A 19,536-nucleotide genomic window follows, 5' to 3' on the forward strand; every position below is an offset into this window, starting at 1 on the left:
AGAGGATGAACAGACAGACGCACAGACAGACAGACCGACTCAGAGGCTGACGCAGAGACTGAAACAGAGAAAGACCAACAGAGACACTCAGAAGGACAGAGAATGGCCCCAGGACGGTGAGAGGAGCTTCTTTCTCAGTGTCCAACACTGGAGACACGTGACTCTAATCAGGCCAACAGTGTATCTAACTAGGAGGGCTGGGCTATTCACTCCCCTCCACTCCATCTCCGGCAGTTCTGCTCTGTGTGCCTTAGACACAGCTGTGGTGCAGGGAAGCCTTCTCTCTGCCGGTGTGGTGTCCAGAACCAAGCCGCTGTCATGAGCAGGAACTTGCCCCCCGCAGCCAAAGGAATGGACAGAAAGAGGTTCCAGGGGGACAGCAGGGTCACCCACGGTCCCTCCAGAGTGATCCACATCCACAGTCTTCCCACCAGTGTCACGGAAACAGAGATTCTCTGTCTCGCGCTGCCTTTTGGGAAGGTCTCCAACCTACTGTTTCTGAAGGCGAAGAACCAGGCTTTCATGGAGATGAGCACAGAGGAGTCCGCCAAAGCCATGGTCAACTACTACACCTGGATGACTCCTGTGCTTCGTGGGCAGCCCGTTCACATCCAAGCCTACACACCCCACTGCAAGGAGCTCAGAGTAAGCAACACCCCCAGCCAGGTGGCTGCCCTGAGTCAGGTGGGTGCCCTTAGCAGGGAGGCTGCCTGCAGCCAGGTGTCTGCCCCCGGCCAGGCTGCTGCCTCTGGCCAGGCTGCTGCCCCCAGCCAGGTGGGTGCCCAGCTATGCCTGCCATCTGACGACCCCTACCAGGCGTGGAATGTGGCCCCGGCCACCCCTGCCTCTGCTGTGGACACGGGGTTAGTGGTGGGCGGGCAGGGCACTGTGCTCAGGATCCTTGTGGACAACTTCTTCTACCGCGTGACCTTGGAAGTGCTGCACAAGCTCTTCTCCAGGTTTGGCACAGTTCTGAAAATCATCACGTATACCAAGAACAACCGGTTCCAGGCGCTGTTACAGTATGCTCACTCGATGAGTGCCAAGTGTGCCAAGCTGTGCTTGGATGGGCAGAACATCTATGACGCCTGCTGCACACTGCGCATTTCCTTCTCTGGGCTCACCAACCTCATAGTCAAGTACAACAACGACGAGAGCCGAGACTACACACGCCCAGACCTGCCCTCAGATGAAAGTCAGCCCTCGCCGGTCCAGGTCCAGAACATGGCCTCAGCCTTCACTGCACCTGTCATGACCACAGCTTCTCCCTATGCAAGCACTGCATCATTTCACAACTTTGCAGCTCCTCAAGCTGCAGGCTTGGCCATCCCGGAAGCGTTGAGAGCCCTGGCCCTGAAAGCAATACCAGAAGTGGCTGTGGAATCATCATCATCAGCAGCAACAGGAGGAGCACTGGCAGCAGAAGCAGCAATAGCAACAGCAGCAGCAGCACCTGGGGCAGAGAGCTCAATGGTCACCTCAGGCTCCCCAGGGGTGGGGAACCCTGTCCTCCTGGTTGCCAACCTCAACCCTGAGAAAGTCACACCCCAAAGCCTCTTCATTCTCTTTGGTGCCTACGGCGATGTGCATCGAGTGAAGATCTTGTTCAACAGGAAGGAGAACGCACTAGTGCAGATGGCAGATGGGAGTCAGGCTGAGCTGGCCTTGAAGCACCTGAATGGGCACAAGCTGTATGGGAAGGCTCTCTGCATCCTGCCATCGAAGCACCAGAGCGTGAAGCTGCCCCGGGAGGGCAAGGAGGACCAGGACCTCACCAAGGAGTATGTCAACTCCTGGCTGCACCGCTTTAAGAAGCCTGGATCCAAGAACTTCCAGAACATCTTTCCGCCCTCAGCCACCCTGCACCTCTCCAACCTACCCTCCTCGGTATCTGAGGAAGAGCTCAAGAACCTCTTCTCCAGCAGCGGGGGTGCTGTCAAGGCCTTCAAGTTCTTCCCCAAGAACCACAAGATGGCGCTGATCCGGATGGGCTCCATAGAGGAGGCTATCCAGGCTCTTATAGACTTGCATGGTCATCCCCTAGGCCAGAACCATCACATGCGAGTCTCCTTTTCCAGGATCACTATCTAGAGGACCCGGCTGGGCTCACTGCAGACAGCTTCCACCACTAGAGAAAAGGTCACTTTAAAAGGGACTGGAGTGACCTTAACAGAACAGAGATTTGAGTTCTGGCTTTAGAGAGAGATCAGTGCCTAACTTGATTTTAGAAGAACTGACTATGGCCAGCTTGCTGGCCAGGTGAGGGCCTAAGCAGCCACATTTTCCCCAGCAAAGGCAGGGCACTGCCCTGTGGCGCTCCAGACATTTGGCCAGAGCAGGTGCTCTGGATTTTAGAACTGGCACTTTCCTGCCCTTGAGACCTGCCTGCCCACCCCCCTCCCCCCAGGCTACGGCTATAGTTTGAAGATGAAATGAACCCCAGAGACTTGTGTGTTGGATTTTGTGGGAGAGCCTTAGTGGAGGAGGTCAGTCTCTGGGGAACTGGCCTTGAGGCTCTCTAGCCCGGCCCCTCTTCCTGTTCCTGCTCTGCTGTTTCCGGACTACACATGTAATGCCAACAGCCAGCCTCCTGCTCTTGTTCAGGCTCCTGTTCCTGCTACCATTCCTTTGCCATCAAGGTGAGACAAACCCCCATACCCTTCCCCACTCCTCCTTTATGGCTGGGTGTTTGTTCTTAAGCAAGGAAGCAAGTCACCCATACAGAAAGAGATTGGAGAGGGGCATCACTGTGAAAAACCTGACCATGTGGCATGGACAGCTGTTCAACTGGTCTTGGGGAGGAATATGGAAGAGTTTGTAACTTTGGCCTGAAAAGGGTCTACAGTGCTCAGAGAGGAGCTACATGGGCCATTCTGGTGGGGGCTTAGTAGGCCGGGATGACAAGAGGAAGCCAGATGTTGGAGGCCCAGCTTGTGGAGTTTCAGAGGGGGAATAAGACTCCTTTGGGAACTGGGCTGGGGTCATTTGTGTGACATTCTGGCAAAGACTCAAGCTGCACTTTGCCTGTGTCTCGAGAACCCCAGTGAGGCAGAATTCAAAAGTAATAGGCTAATTAGTTTGTTGGGAGAAGCTTAGAGACAGGAAGGCACTCAGGCTGTGTCCTGGTTACTGCTCAGTGCTCTCACACGGGTCTGCAGAGACAAGAGAGCAACAAGCGGAGCAGAAGGGCGTGGACAAAGCACAGATTGTTAAGGAAAGAAACAGAGTCCAAAGATACAGACCAAACACAGCTGTCCTCTTTGAAGTAATGTGCCCCAGTACAGAGAAGGAAGCCTTGCAGTCTACACTGGCACAGTAGGGATGGTGCCCAGAGGGCAAGGCCCTGCCCACTGAAGGGCTAGCACTAAAAAACGTGCAAATGTATGGGGAAGGAGAGGCACCGATGGTGTCTTCTGCTCAAAGAGACCACCACCCCAGAAATCCATCTGCTCTGACTGAACCACCAAGGTGGACAGAGGTCACTACTGCTTTGGTCTCGGGGGAACATAGGACATCTCAAGCCGATGTGTCAACATCCTCCTGCTGCTGCTGGCTTTGCAGGCAAGCGGAATTCAAGGCCCAGAGATAATAGAGCTTTGGGTCAATGGTCAATGTAGCCTCTGGGACCAAGTAGGCAAAGTGTGGCAGGCAGCGGGATCATATTCCCTGCGAGGAGGCCCCTGGTTTCTGTTGCAAAGCTGTGGGGGCAAAGCCTTGTTCGAAGAAGAGAGACCAGGAGGTGGGGGATGCCAAGAACATGGCAGGGCCATCCCCGGAGACAAGCTAATGGCAAAGAGTAGAGCCAGCCCAAAAGAGTGTCTACATGTGCCACTTTCCAGATGTCAGAGCTGGAGTCATAGGGCCAAGCAAGAACTCTGGAACCAACATGGTTCTCACAGGAGCCCCAGGTCATTAATGGGCATGAAAGGGCAGCAGGGTTTGGTGCATCCCTTGCTGGGTTTCAGTCTTGCTTTGGTCTGATCTTTCTTTGCTTTGTCCCCAGGTGTGCCACTGTGTGTTGGAAGTATGTAACCCGTCTTTGATTTTACAGGGACTCACACAGCCAAGATATGGCCCTGAGTCTCAGGAGAGACTTGGACTCCTGAACACCTTTGGAACTGTTAAAGACCACGAGTGCCTTTGATGTTGGAATGGTGTGGCTTGCATTATGCAGTGGCCATGAGACTACTGGGGAGCCGGGAGCTGAACACCCTGGTCAGAGTGCTTGTTCCTCGGCTCGCATGGCTCTTCTGGAAGGTGGCAGCTCTTTCAGAGGTCGGACGTTGCTGGGGAAACTGAGTCAGTTGGGACCAGGTCTTGTGCTTCTGTAGCCCAGGCCAGCTTCTTATCCCCCTCTCTGCTTCATGACTTGGGTGCAGGGTGACCAGTCACCTCACACCACTGCCACCGTGCCTTCCATGTTGCAATGAACTGTATCTCCTTGGACTGCAGAGACAAATAAACCTTTCCTGCATTAAAACTGCTTCTTGCCTCATATTTGATCACAGCAGTGAGGGAAATAACTAACACAGCTACACCCCCATCTTAAGCACCTGAGCTGAGGCTGGGCTCTCCTCCAGGAGAACTTGCACTCCTGCCTGATGGCTGGGGTTGGCAAGGCCTTAAGGCAGCAGTTTTCAACCTGTGGGTCCTGACACACCCCCACCACACCCCTGTCCCTCACCCCCACCCACACACACAAACACCCTGGAGGGCAGGGCTGAATGGCCCTTTCACAGGGGCCATCTAACACCATCTGGATACACAGATTCTTATGATTCATGATAGTAGCAAAATTACAGTTATACAGTGGCAACAAGGGTAACTTTATGGTTGGGGGTCACCACAACACATACTGAAGGCTCCTACCATTAGGAGAGTTGAGAGCCGCTGCCTTAGGGAGCTGGGGAAGGCAGCAGGGGCTCCATGAGACAGCTTAAACTTTCAAATGCTAGCTATCATTTCAGCAATTGCTCTTCAAACTGCTTCCTCGGTTCTTGCCACTGCCTAGGTGAAAATAAGCCAGGCTTATCACTGCTCAGTTAAAGATGAGCCAGTGGTAGGGGCCTCAGGTGACACAATGATGAAGAGCAAACAGATGAGAGTAAATACTACCAGCTGTGCCTCCCTGACCCAACGTTAACAACCACTAAAAGGTGAGTTCATGGTGATAAACGGGGTGAGCTATCTCCTATCTCAAGCACGCATCCTGCCTTTTTGGACCTCACGGGACAGCCTCTAGCTGACTACAGAAGTTGGCCTGACCAGGCGATAACAGAGGCAGGAGGTTAATCATTGCTTCTTTGGTTGTCCCAAGGAAGTGGAACATTTTTTTTGTGCTTGAGGCTCAGGTCAACCTAAGCAGAATGAGGATTTCCTGCCCCACTTTAATAAATGCCCCAATGGCTAAAGAATTGGGGTGTCTGGTTCCTTCTTCTCACCTGGTGCATTTGTCTGTGACACTCCAAGGTTTATCTTTCTACTTGGGTTTTATTAAATGAACGCTGTCTTATCCTCTCCTGTGGTCTCTGCCTCATTCTTTGTGATGGTGGAGGCAATTCTGATCTTAGGCAACTTTAGGCAATTTTACTAAAGTGACCAAGGTGTGATTCTCCAGTTTTCCTGTAGTCAGAGTTCAATGCAGGGGCTATGATAACTTATGATGGATGCACTCACACACGGTATGATATCCTGGCCCACATTGTGGCCTGAGGCATTCTGTCTCTGTCTCTGTCTGGTCTCTGTCTCTGTCTCTCTGTCTCTCTCTTACTCTCTCCCCCTCCTTCCCCTTCTCCTCCCCTTTCTTTCTTGCCCTGTTCCCCTGATTGTATGGGCCTCCCCAGGACATAAATGTTTGCATTTTCCCTTCTGTCACTCCCCTTGGTTTCCTTATCCCTTGTCACTACTTGATTGCCCACTCACTTGTTTCTCTGGCAAGGGGCTGGGTTCCTGTGCGGGTCCATTCTGACAGCAAGGCTCTTGTTGTAGCTTGATTTCTGTTTCTGTAATAAACTAAAATGTCCAAAAGTAACTATGTAGGAAAGGGTTTGTGTGGATTGTACTTCCTAGCCAGTCCATAACTGAGGGAAGCCAAGTCAGGATCACAAGATAGAACCCTTGATGTAGGGACTGAAGCAAAAGTCATGGAGGAACAATACTTAACCTGCCCTGGATGGTACCACTCCCAGTGAAGTCTTCCATACCAATCATCATTCAAGAATATGTGTCCCCTGGCCTGTCTACATGCCAGTCTGATGGAGGCATTTGCTCAGTTGAGCTTGCCTCTAGTTTCTGTTAATCTGACAAAATTTAAGGAGCATTTATTAAAGTGATTTGTTCATAGATCTGCCTCTGAGCATTGTTAGTGTGAGGATTTATCTTTGTATCCTATTCCACAATGCAGTGCTTACATTAAATGGTCAATTAATCATAGCATATTAGTAAATTTCTGTTACTGTGATAAAATAGCCTGGCAAAAAGAAGCTTAAGGAAGAAAGGGTTTCTTTTGACTTATAACTCCAGAGGGATAGATTCCATCACATCAGGGACGGGGTGGAGGCCTTTAGGGAACAGTGAGCATGTTGATGGGGATAGGGAGGTTGGTTGATAACATTTACATACATACAATGGAAGGAGAAATGGGGTGGGGAAAAAGGAAGGGGAATGAGGCTATAAATCCCCAAAGCCTGATCAAAGCTGTTAGCTAAACTGCCCATGTATAACAGTACAATAGCTGCCGGTTCCTAAGACCCTGTCACTAAAAGATCATGTTATACTCTCTAATTACACCAGTCCAAGTAGAAAGATAAACCTTGGAGTGTCACAGACAAATGCACCAGGTGAGAAGAAGGAACCAGACACCCCAATTCTTTAGCCATTGGGGCATTTATTAAAGTGGGGCAGGAAATCCTCATTCTGCTTAGGTTGACCTGAGCCTCAAGCACAAAAAAAATGTTCCACTTCCTTGGGACAACCAAAGAAGCAATGATTAACCTCCTGCCTCTGTTATCGCCTGGTCAGGCCAACTTCTGTAGTCAGCTAGAGGCTGTCCCGTGAGGTCCAAAAAGGCAGGATGCGTGCTTGAGATAGGAGATAGCTCACCCCGTTTATCACCATGAACTCACCTTTTAGTGGTTGTTAACGTTGGGTCAGGGAGGCACAGCTGGTAGTATTTACTCTCATCTGTTTGCTCTTCATCATTGTGTCACCTGAGGCCCCTACCACTGGCTCATCTTTAACTGAGCAGTGATAAGCCTGGCTTATTTTCACCTAGGCAGTGGCAAGAACCGAGGAAGCAGTTTGAAGAGCAATTGCTGAAATGATAGCTAGCATTTGAAAGTTTAAGCTGTCTCATGGAGCCCCTGCTGCCTTCCCCAGCTCCCTAAGGCAGCGGCTCTCAACTCTCCTAATGGTAGGAGCCTTCAGTATGTGTTGTGGTGACCCCCAACCATAAAGTTACCCTTGTTGCCACTGTATAACTGTAATTTTGCTACTATCATGAATCATAAGAATCTGTGTATCCAGATGGTGTTAGATGGCCCCTGTGAAAGGGCCATTCAGCCCTGCCCTCCAGGGTGTTTGTGTGTGTGGGTGGGGGTGAGGGACAGGGGTGTGGTGGGGGTGTGTCAGGACCCACAGGTTGAAAACTGCTGCCTTAAGGCCTTGCCAACCCCAGCCATCAGGCAGGAGTGCAAGTTCTCCTGGAGGAGAGCCCAGCCTCAGCTCAGGTGCTTAAGATGGGGGTGTAGCTGTGTTAGTTATTTCCCTCACTGCTGTGATCAAATATGAGGCAAGAAGCAGTTTTAATGCAGGAAAGGTTTATTTGTCTCTGCAGTCCAAGGAGATACAGTTCATTGCAACATGGAAGGCACGGTGGCAGTGGTGTGAGGTGACTGGTCACCCTGCACCCAAGTCATGAAGCAGAGAGGGGGATAAGAAGCTGGCCTGGGCTACAGAAGCACAAGACCTGGTCCCAACTGACTCAGTTTCCCCAGCAACGTCCGACCTCTGAAAGAGCTGCCACCTTCCAGAAGAGCCATGCGAGCCGAGGAACAAGCACTCTGACCAGGGTGTTCAGCTCCCGGCTCCCCAGTAGTCTCATGGCCACTGCATAATGCAAGCCACACCATTCCAACATCAAAGGCACTCGTGGTCTTTAACAGTTCCAAAGGTGTTCAGGAGTCCAAGTCTCTCCTGAGACTCAGGGCCATATCTTGGCTGTGTGAGTCCCTGTAAAATCAAAGACGGGTTACATACTTCCAACACACAGTGGCACACCTGGGGACAAAGCAAAGAAAGATCAGACCAAAGCAAGACTGAAACCCAGCAAGGGATGCACCAAACCCTGCTGCCCTTTCATGCCCATTAATGACCTGGGGCTCCTGTGAGAACCATGTTGGTTCCAGAGTTCTTGCTTGGCCCTATGACTCCAGCTCTGACATCTGGAAAGTGGCACATGTAGACACTCTTTTGGGCTGGCTCTACTCTTTGCCATTAGCTTGTCTCCGGGGATGGCCCTGCCATGTTCTTGGCATCCCCCACCTCCTGGTCTCTCTTCTTCGAACAAGGCTTTGCCCCCACAGCTTTGCAACAGAAACCAGGGGCCTCCTCGCAGGGAATATGATCCCGCTGCCTGCCACACTTTGCCTACTTGGTCCCAGAGGCTACATTGACCATTGACCCAAAGCTCTATTATCTCTGGGCCTTGAATTCCGCTTGCCTGCAAAGCCAGCAGCAGCAGGAGGATGTTGACACATCGGCTTGAGATGTCCTATGTTCCCCCGAGACCAAAGCAGTAGTGACCTCTGTCCACCTTGGTGGTTCAGTCAGAGCAGATGGATTTCTGGGGTGGTGGTCTCTTTGAGCAGAAGACACCATCGGTGCCTCTCCTTCCCCATACATTTGCACGTTTTTTAGTGCTAGCCCTTCAGTGGGCAGGGCCTTGCCCTCTGGGCACCATCCCTACTGTGCCAGTGTAGACTGCAAGGCTTCCTTCTCTGTACTGGGGCACATTACTTCAAAGAGGACAGCTGTGTTTGGTCTGTATCTTTGGACTCTGTTTCTTTCCTTAACAATCTGTGCTTTGTCCACGCCCTTCTGCTCCGCTTGTTGCTCTCTTGTCTCTGCAGACCCGTGTGAGAGCACTGAGCAGTAACCAGGACACAGCCTGAGTGCCTTCCTGTCTCTAAGCTTCTCCCAACAAACTAATTAGCCTATTACTTTTGAATTCTGCCTCACTGGGGTTCTCGAGACACAGGCAAAGTGCAGCTTGAGTCTTTGCCAGAATGTCACACAAATGACCCCAGCCCAGTTCCCAAAGGAGTCTTATTCCCCCTCTGAAACTCCACAAGCTGGGCCTCCAACATCTGGCTTCCTCTTGTCATCCCGGCCTACTAAGCCCCCACCAGAATGGCCCATGTAGCTCCTCTCTGAGCACTGTAGACCCTTTTCAGGCCAAAGTTACAAACTCTTCCATATTCCTCCCCAAGACCAGTTGAACAGCTGTCCATGCCACATGGTCAGGTTTTTCACAGTGATGCCCCTCTCCAATCTCTTTCTGTATGGGTGACTTGCTTCCTTGCTTAAGAACAAACACCCAGCCATAAAGGAGGAGTGGGGAAGGGTATGGGGGTTTGTCTCACCTTGATGGCAAAGGAATGGTAGCAGGAACAGGAGCCTGAACAAGAGCAGGAGGCTGGCTGTTGGCATTACATGTGTAGTCCGGAAACAGCAGAGCAGGAACAGGAAGAGGGGCCGGGCTAGAGAGCCTCAAGGCCAGTTCCCCAGAGACTGACCTCCTCCACTAAGGCTCTCCCACAAAATCCAACACACAAGTCTCTGGGGTTCATTTCATCTTCAAACTATAGCCGTAGCCTGGGGGGAGGGGGGTGGGCAGGCAGGTCTCAAGGGCAGGAAAGTGCCAGTTCTAAAATCCAGAGCACCTGCTCTGGCCAAATGTCTGGAGCGCCACAGGGCAGTGCCCTGCCTTTGCTGGGGAAAATGTGGCTGCTTAGGCCCTCACCTGGCCAGCAAGCTGGCCATAGTCAGTTCTTCTAAAATCAAGTTAGGCACTGATCTCTCTCTAAAGCCAGAACTCAAATCTCTGTTCTGTTAAGGTCACTCCAGTCCCTTTTAAAGTGACCTTTTCTCTAGTGGTGGAAGCTGTCTGCAGTGAGCCCAGCCGGGTCCTCTAGATAGTGATCCTGGAAAAGGAGACTCGCATGTGATGGTTCTGGCCTAGGGGATGACCATGCAAGTCTATAAGAGCCTGGATAGCCTCCTCTATGGAGCCCATCCGGATCAGCGCCATCTTGTGGTTCTTGGGGAAGAACTTGAAGGCCTTGACAGCACCCCCGCTGCTGGAGAAGAGGTTCTTGAGCTCTTCCTCAGATACCGAGGAGGGTAGGTTGGAGAGGTGCAGGGTGGCTGAGGGCGGAAAGATGTTCTGGAAGTTCTTGGATCCAGGCTTCTTAAAGCGGTGCAGCCAGGAGTTGACATACTCCTTGGTGAGGTCCTGGTCCTCCTTGCCCTCCCGGGGCAGCTTCACGCTCTGGTGCTTCGATGGCAGGATGCAGAGAGCCTTCCCATACAGCTTGTGCCCATTCAGGTGCTTCAAGGCCAGCTCAGCCTGACTCCCATCTGCCATCTGCACTAGTGCGTTCTCCTTCCTGTTGAACAAGATCTTCACTCGATGCACATCGCCGTAGGCACCAAAGAGAATGAAGAGGCTTTGGGGTGTGACTTTCTCAGGGTTGAGGTTGGCAACCAGGAGGACAGGGTTCCCCACCCCTGGGGAGCCTGAGGTGACCATTGAGCTCTCTGCCCCAGGTGCTGCTGCTGCTGTTGCTATTGCTGCTTCTGCTGCCAGTGCTCCTCCTGTTGCTGCTGATGATGATGATTCCACAGCCACTTCTGGTATTGCTTTCAGGGCCAGGGCTCTCAACGCTTCCGGGATGGCCAAGCCTGCAGCTTGAGGAGCTGCAAAGTTGTGAAATGATGCAGTGCTTGCATAGGGAGAAGCTGTGGTCATGACAGGTGCAGTGAAGGCTGAGGCCATGTTCTGGACCTGGACCGGCGAGGGCTGACTTTCATCTGAGGGCAGGTCTGGGCGTGTGTAGTCTCGGCTCTCGTCGTTGTTGTACTTGACTATGAGGTTGGTGAGCCCAGAGAAGGAAATGCGCAGTGTGCAGCAGGCGTCATAGATGTTCTGCCCATCCAAGCACAGCTTGGCACACTTGGCACTCATCGAGTGAGCATACTGTAACAGCGCCTGGAACCGGTTGTTCTTGGTATACGTGATGATTTTCAGAACTGTGCCAAACCTGGAGAAGAGCTTGTGCAGCACTTCCAAGGTCACGCGGTAGAAGAAGTTGTCCACAAGGATCCTGAGCACAGTGCCCTGCCCGCCCACCACTAACCCCGTGTCCACAGCAGAGGCAGGGGTGGCCGGGGCCACATTCCACGCCTGGTAGGGGTCGTCAGATGGCAGGCATAGCTGGGCACCCACCTGGCTGGGGGCAGCAGCCTGGCCAGAGGCAGCAGCCTGGCCGGGGGCAGACACCTGGCTGCAGGCAGCCTCCCTGCTAAGGGCACCCACCTGACTCAGGGCAGCCACCTGGCTGGGGGTGTTGCTTACTCTGAGCTCCTTGCAGTGGGGTGTGTAGGCTTGGATGTGAACGGGCTGCCCACGAAGCACAGGAGTCATCCAGGTGTAGTAGTTGACCATGGCTTTGGCGGACTCCTCTGTGCTCATCTCCATGAAAGCCTGGTTCTTCGCCTTCAGAAACAGTAGGTTGGAGACCTTCCCAAAAGGCAGCGCGAGACAGAGAATCTCTGTTTCCGTGACACTGGTGGGAAGACTGTGGATGTGGATCACTCTGGAGGGACCGTGGGTGACCCTGCTGTCCCCCTGGAACCTCTTTCTGTCCATTCCTTTGGCTGCGGGGGGCAAGTTCCTGCTCATGACAGCGGCTTGGTTCTGGACACCACACCGGCAGAGAGAAGGCTTCCCTGCACCACAGCTGTGTCTAAGGCACACAGAGCAGAACTGCCGGAGATGGAGTGGAGGGGAGTGAATAGCCCAGCCCTCCTAGTTAGATACACTGTTGGCCTGATTAGAGTCACGTGTCTCCAGTGTTGGACACTGAGAAAGAAGCTCCTCTCACCGTCCTGGGGCCATTCTCTGTCCTTCTGAGTGTCTCTGTTGGTCTTTCTCTGTTTCAGTCTCTGCGTCAGCCTCTGAGTCGGTCTGTCTGTCTGTGCGTCTGTCTGTTCATCCTCTCCCTCTCTCCCTCTGTCCCCCTCCCCGGTGTGTGTGTGTGTGTGGTCCCCATATTTGCTGCCTGGAATGGAGGGGTGGACATGTATACTTTCTCAAAATTTTTGCCTGTTAGCTTATCCATTTAGACCCAGATCTGTACTTTTTTTTTTTTTTTTTTTTTTTTTTTTTTTTTTTTTTGCCTTGAAAATCTCTGCTGCTATACAGTATTCGTCAAGTAGTGGCATCCTGAGTTTCAAGAAGAGGCCTGAAGTAGGTACTGGAAACAACCTTCTGTTGTTTCTTAAATGCACATCAGACGTTTAACCACTGATTGATAGAACCCTCTTCTCTTTTTGGTATTGGATTATTTTGCTTAGAAAGCGTCCTGTTTTAGTTGCAGTCTGCAGTGTTTCAGCAAGAGGGAAAGCGATAAAGATGCTGAAGTACAATGTATTACAAAGGAGTGGCCAGGGGCATTCTTCTCAAAGAGGCTATTGTGTAGAGTCCAGAGTGGAGGAGATGCCAAAAAGTTCAGGGTAGACTTAATGTTTAAGCGGGCAGACTTTAGAAGTAGGGAGTCACAGGGTTCTGGAATGGAGCCACAGAAGTCCAGGGGACCCTCTGCTGCAGATTTATTTAACTGGATCACTTTTAAACTAAGAGTTAAGTTTATGAAAGTAGCCTGTGTATTATCCAGGATCTGAAAATGGGAGAGAACATCATCTGTTGCTAGGCACAACTCTTTGTCTTTCAGCTAACTAGAGCATTGTGGATCTTTTCCATCTCCCAGCAAGTGAAGGAGGGCTCTCTTCTGCATGGTAACTCCAATTCCATCATGTCAGAGTTGGTGAGACGTGAAGGTATTTATTCCTGAGGTTGCTGACATGCAGACATATTTATTTACTGCTGATAATGTCCTTGCAGTGAAAGACCCATTGCTCACAGGACTCATGTAACATACCTTTCCTCTAAGCTAGAATGGTCTCCTTGAGAAAAACAAATTATTCTTTCCTTTGTCTTTCCAAATACCCATTGAAGAGGATGGAGTTTGCTCTTCCAAATTGTAAAGTAATGAGTCTTGAAGAGAATATATGTACCCTTTTCTTTCTTTTTTTTTTCCACAGTTTTTTTTTATTACGTATTTTCCTCAATTACATTTCCAATGCTATCCCAAAAGTCCCCCATACCGCCCCCCACTTCCCTACCCTCCCATTCCCATTCTTTTGGCCCTGGCATTCCCCTATATTGGGGCATATAAAGTTTGCAAGTCCAATGGTCCTCTCTTTCCAGTGATGGCCGACTAGGCCATCTTTCGATACATATGCAGCTAGAGACAAGAGCTCCGGGGTACTGGTTAGTTCATCATGTTGTTCCAACTATAGGGTTGCAGATCCCTTTAGCTCCTTGGGTACTTTCTCTAGCTTCTCCATTGGGAGCCCTGTGATACATCCAATAGCTGACTGTGAGCATCCACTCCTGTGTTTGCTAGGCCCCTGCATAGTCTCACAAGAGACAGCTATCTTTGGGTCCTTTCAGCAAAATCTTGCTAGTGTATGCAATGGTGTCAGCGTTTAGAAGCTGATTATGGGATGGATCCCTGGATAAGGCAGTCTCTAGATGGTCCATCCTTTCATCACAGCTCCGAACTTTGTCTCTGCAACTCCTTCCCTGGGTGTTTTGTTCCCAATTCTAAGAAGGGGCACAGTGTCCACATTTTGGTCTTCATTCTTCTTGAGTTTCATGCGTTTAGCAAATTGTATCTTATATCTTGGGTATCCTAAGTTTTGGGCTAATATCCACTTATCAGTGAATACATATTGTGTGAGTTCCTTTGTGATTGTGTTACCTCACTCAAGATGATGCCCTCCAGGTCCATCCATTTGGCTAGGAATTTCATAAATTCATTCTTTTTAATAGCTGAGTAGTACTCCATTGTGTAAATGTACCATAATTTCTGTATCCATTCCTCTGTTGAGGGACATCTGGGTTCTTTCCAGCTTCTGGCTATTATAAATAGGGCTGCTATGAACATAGTGGAGCATGTGTCCTTTTTACTGGTTGGGACATCTTCTGGATATATGCCCAGGAGAGGTATTGCTGGATCCTCCGGTAGTACTATGTCCAATTTTCTGAGGAACTACCAGACTGATTTCCAGAGTGGTTGTACAAGCTTGCAATCCCACCAACAATGGAGGAGTGTTCCTCTTTCTCCACATCCCCGCCAGCATCTGCTGTCACCTGAATTTTTGATCTTAGCCATTCTGACTGGTGTGAGGTGGAATCTCAGGGTTGTTTTGATTTGCATTTCCCTGATGATTAAGGATGTTGAACATTTTTTCAGGTGCTTCTCTGCCATTTGGTATTCTTCAGGTGAGAATTCTTTGTTCAATTCTGAGCCCCATTTTTTAATGGGGTTATTTGACTTTCTGGAGTCCACCTTCTTGAGTTCCTTATATATATTGGATATTAGACCCTTATCTGATTTAGGATAGGTAAAGATCCTTTCCCAATCTGTTGGTGGATTTTTTGTCTTATTGATGGTGTCTTTTGCCTTGCAGAAGCTTTGCAGTTTCATGAGGTCCCACTTGTCAATTCTCGATCTTACAGCACAAGCCATTGCTGTTCTATTCAAGAATTTTTCCCCTGTGCCCATATCTTCAAGACTTTTCCCCACTTTCTCCTCTATAAGTTTCAGTGTCTCTGGTTTTATGTGAAGTTCCTTGATCCACTTAGACTTGACCTTAGTACAAGGAGATAGGAATGGATCGATTCGCATTCTTCTACATGATAACAACCAGTTGTGCCAGCACCATTTGTTGAAAATGCTGTCTTTCTTCCACTGGATGTTTTTAGCTCCCTTGTCGAAGATCAAGTGACCGTAGGTGTGTGGGTTCATTTCTGGGTCTTCAATTCTAGTCCATTGGTCTATTTGTCTGTCACTATACCAGTACCATGCAGTTTTTATCACAATTGCTCTGTAGTAAAGCTTTAGGTCTGGCATGGTGATTCCACCAGAGGTTCTTTTATCCTTGAGAAGAGTTTTTGCTATCCTAGGTTTTTTGTTATTCCAGATGAATTTGCTGATTGCACTTTCTAATTCGTTGAAGAATTGAGTTGGAATTTTGATGGGGATTGCATTGAATCTGTAGATTGCTTTTGGCAAGATAGCCATTTTTAAAATGTTGATCCTGCCAATCCATGAGCATGGAAGATCTTTCCATCTTCTGAGATCTTCTAGAATTTCTTTCTTCAGAGACTTGAAGTTCTTATTATACAGATCTTTCACTTCCTTAGTTAGAGTCACGCCAAGATATTTTATATTATTTGTGACTATTGAGAAGGGTGTTGTTTCCCTAATTTCTTTCTCAGCCTGTTTATTCTTTGTGTAGAGAAAGGCCATTGATTTGTTTGAGTTAATTTTATATCCAGCTACTTCACCGAAGCTGTTTATCAGGCTTAGGAGTTCTCTGGTGGAATTTTTAGGGTCACTTATATATACTATCATATCATCTGCAAAAAGTGATATTTTGACTTCATCTTTTCCAATTTGTATCCCTTTGATCTCCTTTTGTTGTCCAATTGCTCTGGCTAGGACTTCAAGTACTATGTTGAATAGGTATGGAGAAAGTGGACAGCCTTGTCTAGTCCCTGATTTTAGAGGGATTGCTTCAAGCTTCTCACCATTTACTTTGATGTTGGCTACTGGTTTGCTGTATATTGCTTTTATCATGTTTAGGTATGGGCCTTGAATTCCTGATCTTTCCAAGACTTTTATCATGAATGGGTGTTGGATCTTGTCAAATGCTTTTTCTGCATCTAACGAGATGACCATGTGGTTTTTGTCTTTGAGTTTGTTTATATACTGGATTACGTTGATGGATTTCCGTATATTGAACCATCCCTGCATCCCTGGGATGAAACCTACTTGGTCAGGATGGATGATTGTTTTGATGTGTTCTTGGATTTGGTTAGCAAGAACTTTATTGAGTATTTTTGCATCAATATTCATAAGGGATATTGGTCTGAAGTTTTCTATCTTTGTTGGGTCTTTTTGTGGTTTAGGTATCAGAGTAATTGTGGCTTCATAGAATGAGTTGGGTAGAGTACCTTCTGTTTCTATTTTGTGGAATAGTTTGTGAAGAACTGGGATTAGATCTTCTTTGAAGGTCTGATAGAACTCTGCACTAAACCCATCTGGTCCTGGGCTTTTTTTGGTTGGGAGACTATTAATGACTGCTTCTATTTCTTTGGGGGATATAGGGTTGTTTAGATCATTAACCTGATCTTGGTTCAACTTTGGTACCTGGTATCTGTCTAGGAACTTCTCCATTTCATCCAGGTTCTCCAGTTTTGTTGAGTATAGCCTTTGGTAGAAGGATCTGATGGTGTTTTGGATGTCTTCAGGATCTGTTGTTATGTCTCCTTTTTCATTTCTGATTTTGTTAATTAGAATACTTTCCCTGTGCCCTCTAGTTAGTCTGGCTAAGGGTTTATCTATCTTGTTGATTTTCTCAAAGAACCAGCTCCTTGATTGGTTGATTCTTTGAATAGTTCTTCTTGTTTCCACTTGATTGATTTCGCCCCTGAGTTTGATTATTTCCTGCTGTCTACTCCTCTTGGGTGAATTTGCTTCCTTTTGTTCTAGTGCTTTTAGGTGTGTTGTCAAGCTGCTAATGTGTGCTCTTTCTAGTTTCTTTTTGGAGGCACTCAGAGCTATGAGTTTTCCTCTTAGAAATGCTTTCATTGCGTCCCATAAGTTTGGGTATGTTGTGGCTTCATTTTCATTGAACTCTAAAAAGTCCTTGATTTCTTTCTTTATTCCTTCCTTGACCAAGGTATCATTGAGAAGAGTGTTGTTCAGTTTCCACGTGAATGTTGGCTTTCTATTATTTATTTTGTTATTGAAGATCAGCCTTAGTCCATGGTGATCTGATAGGATGCATGGGACAATTTCAATGTTTTTGTATCTGTTGAGTCCTGTTTTGTGCCCAATTACGTGGTCAATTTTGGAGAAGGTACCATGAGGTGCTGAGAAGAAGGTGTACCCTTTTGTTTTAGGGTAAAATGTTCTGTAGATATCTGCCAGATCCATTTGATCCATAACTTCTGTTAGTTTCACTGTGTCCCTGTTTAGTTTCTGTTTCCATGATCTGTCCATTGGTGAATGTGGTGTGTTGAAGTCTCCCACTATTATTGTATGAGGTTCAATGTGTGCTTTGAGATTTACTAAAGTTTCTTTAATGAATGAGGCTGCCTTTGTATTTGGAGCATAGATATTCAGGATTGATAGTTCCTCTTGGAGGATTTTACCTTTGATGAGTATGAAGTGCCCCTCCCTGTCTTTTTTGATGACTTTGGGTTGGAAGTCAATCTTATCTGATATTAGAATGGCTACTCCAGCTTGTTTCTTCAGACCATTTGCTTGGAAAATTGTTTTCCAGCCTTTCATTCTGAGGTAGTGTCTATCTTTTTCTCTGAGATGAGTTTCTTGTAAGCAGCAAAATGTTGGGTCTTGTTTGTGTAGCCAGTTTGTTAGTCTATGTCTTTTTATCGGGGAGTTTAGTCCATTGATATTAAGAGATATTAAGGAAAAGTAATTGTTGTTTCCTGTTATTTTTGTTGTTAAAGTTGGCATTCTGTTCTTGTGGCTGTCTTCTTTTAGGTTTGTTGTGGGATTACCTTCTTGTTGTTTCTAGGGCGTGGTTCCTGTCCTTGTATTGGTTTTTTTCTGTTATTATCCTTTGAAGGGCTGGATTCCTGGAGAGATAATGTGTGAATTTGGTTTTGTCGTGGAATACTTTGGTTTCTCCATCTATGTTAATTGAGCGTTTGGCTGGGTATAGTAGCCTGGGCTCGAATTTGTGTTCTTTTAGTGTCTGTATAACATCTGTCCAGGATCTTCTGGCTTTCATAGTCTCTGGTGAAAAATCTGGTGTAATTCTGATAGGCTTGCCTTTATATGTTACTTGGCCTTTTTCTCTTACTGCTTTTAGTATTCTATCTTTATTTAGTGCATTTGTTTTCTGATTATTATGTGTCGGGAGGTATTTCTTTTCTGGTCCAGCCTATTTGGAGTTCTGTAGGCTTCTTGTATGTTCATGGGCATTTCTTTCTTTAGATTTGGGAAGTTTTCTTCTATAATTTTGTTGAAGATGTTTGCTGGTCCTTTGAGTTGAAAATCTTCATTCTCATCCACTCCTATTATCCGTAGGTTTGGTCTTCTCATTGTGTCCTGTATTTCCTGGATGTTTTGAGTTAGGATCTTTTTGCATTTTCCATTTTCCTTGATTGTTGTGCTGATGTTCTCTATGGAATCTTCTGCACCTGAGATTCTCTCTTCCATCTCTTGTATTCTGTTGCTGATGCTTGCATCTATGGTTCCAGATTTCTTTCCTAGGTTTTCTATCTCCAGTGTTGCCTCATTTTGGGTTTTCTTCATTGTGTCTACTTCCCTTTTTAGGTCTAGTATGGTTTTGTTCATTTCCATCATCTGATTGGATGTGTTTTCCTGTTTCTCTTTAAGGACTTCTACCAGTTTGGTTGTGTTTTCCTGTTTTTCTTTAAGGACTTGTAACTCTTTAGCCATGTTCTCCTGTAGTTCTTTAAAGTCCTTCTTGATGTCCTCTACCATCATCATGAGATATGCTTTTAAATCCAGGTCTAGTTTTTCAGGTGTGTTGGGGTGCCCTGGACTGGGCGAAGTGGGAGTGCTGGGTCCTGATGATGGTGAGTGGTCTTGGTTTCTGTTAGTAAGATTCTTACCTTTACCTCTAGCCATCTGGTAATCTCTGGAGTTGTTATAGTTGTCTCTGTTCAGAGGTTGTTCTTCTGGTGATTCTGAGTATCCTCTGTCAGCAGACCTGGGAGACAGGCTCTCTCCTCTGAGTTTCAGTGGTTAGAGCACTCCCTGCTGACAAGATTTCCTTTTAAAGGGAAGGTGTACAGATATCTGGCGTTTGGACCTCCTCCTGGCCAAAGAAGAAGGCGGAAAACAGGACCTTTCCCATATGCTGTGTTGCTTTGGCAGGTCACAGAAGCTGTAGGCTTCTGTGGTGCACACTCTCAGCTGTGCAGACTAAGTTCCTAAGTTCAGTGGAGTCCTGGATCCAAGATGTGCTCCCTGCTCCTGAGGCAGAGGGCTCCTGTGCAGGGCAGACCACTGTCTTCCAGCTAGGAGGGTGCCGGATGTCTGTGGCCCCAAAAGGGTGCTGCCTCAGCGGCTCTGTGGCTCCGGCCTGTCCCAGAAGCTGTCTGCCTCTGTGGTCCTCAGTCTTACC

At 48.1% G+C, this 19,536-nt stretch overlaps 2 pseudogenes; one reads left to right on the forward strand and one right to left on the reverse strand.

Annotated features, from left to right (window-relative positions):
• The first annotated feature begins 306 nt into the window (after nt 1-306).
• On the forward strand, nt 307-2,389 carry LOC110286838 (polypyrimidine tract-binding protein 1 pseudogene; annotated as a pseudogene).
• Nucleotides 2,390-9,891: 7,502 nt separating this feature from the next.
• On the reverse strand, nt 9,892-11,974 carry LOC110286839 (polypyrimidine tract-binding protein 1 pseudogene; annotated as a pseudogene).
• Nucleotides 11,975-19,536: the final 7,562 nt, after the last annotated feature.

Source organism: Mus caroli, unplaced genomic scaffold, assembly GCF_978045245.1.
Source record: "Mus caroli unplaced genomic scaffold, Mus_caroli_1 scaffold_5, whole genome shotgun sequence".
Lineage (NCBI taxonomy): Eukaryota > Metazoa > Chordata > Mammalia > Rodentia > Muridae > Mus > Mus caroli.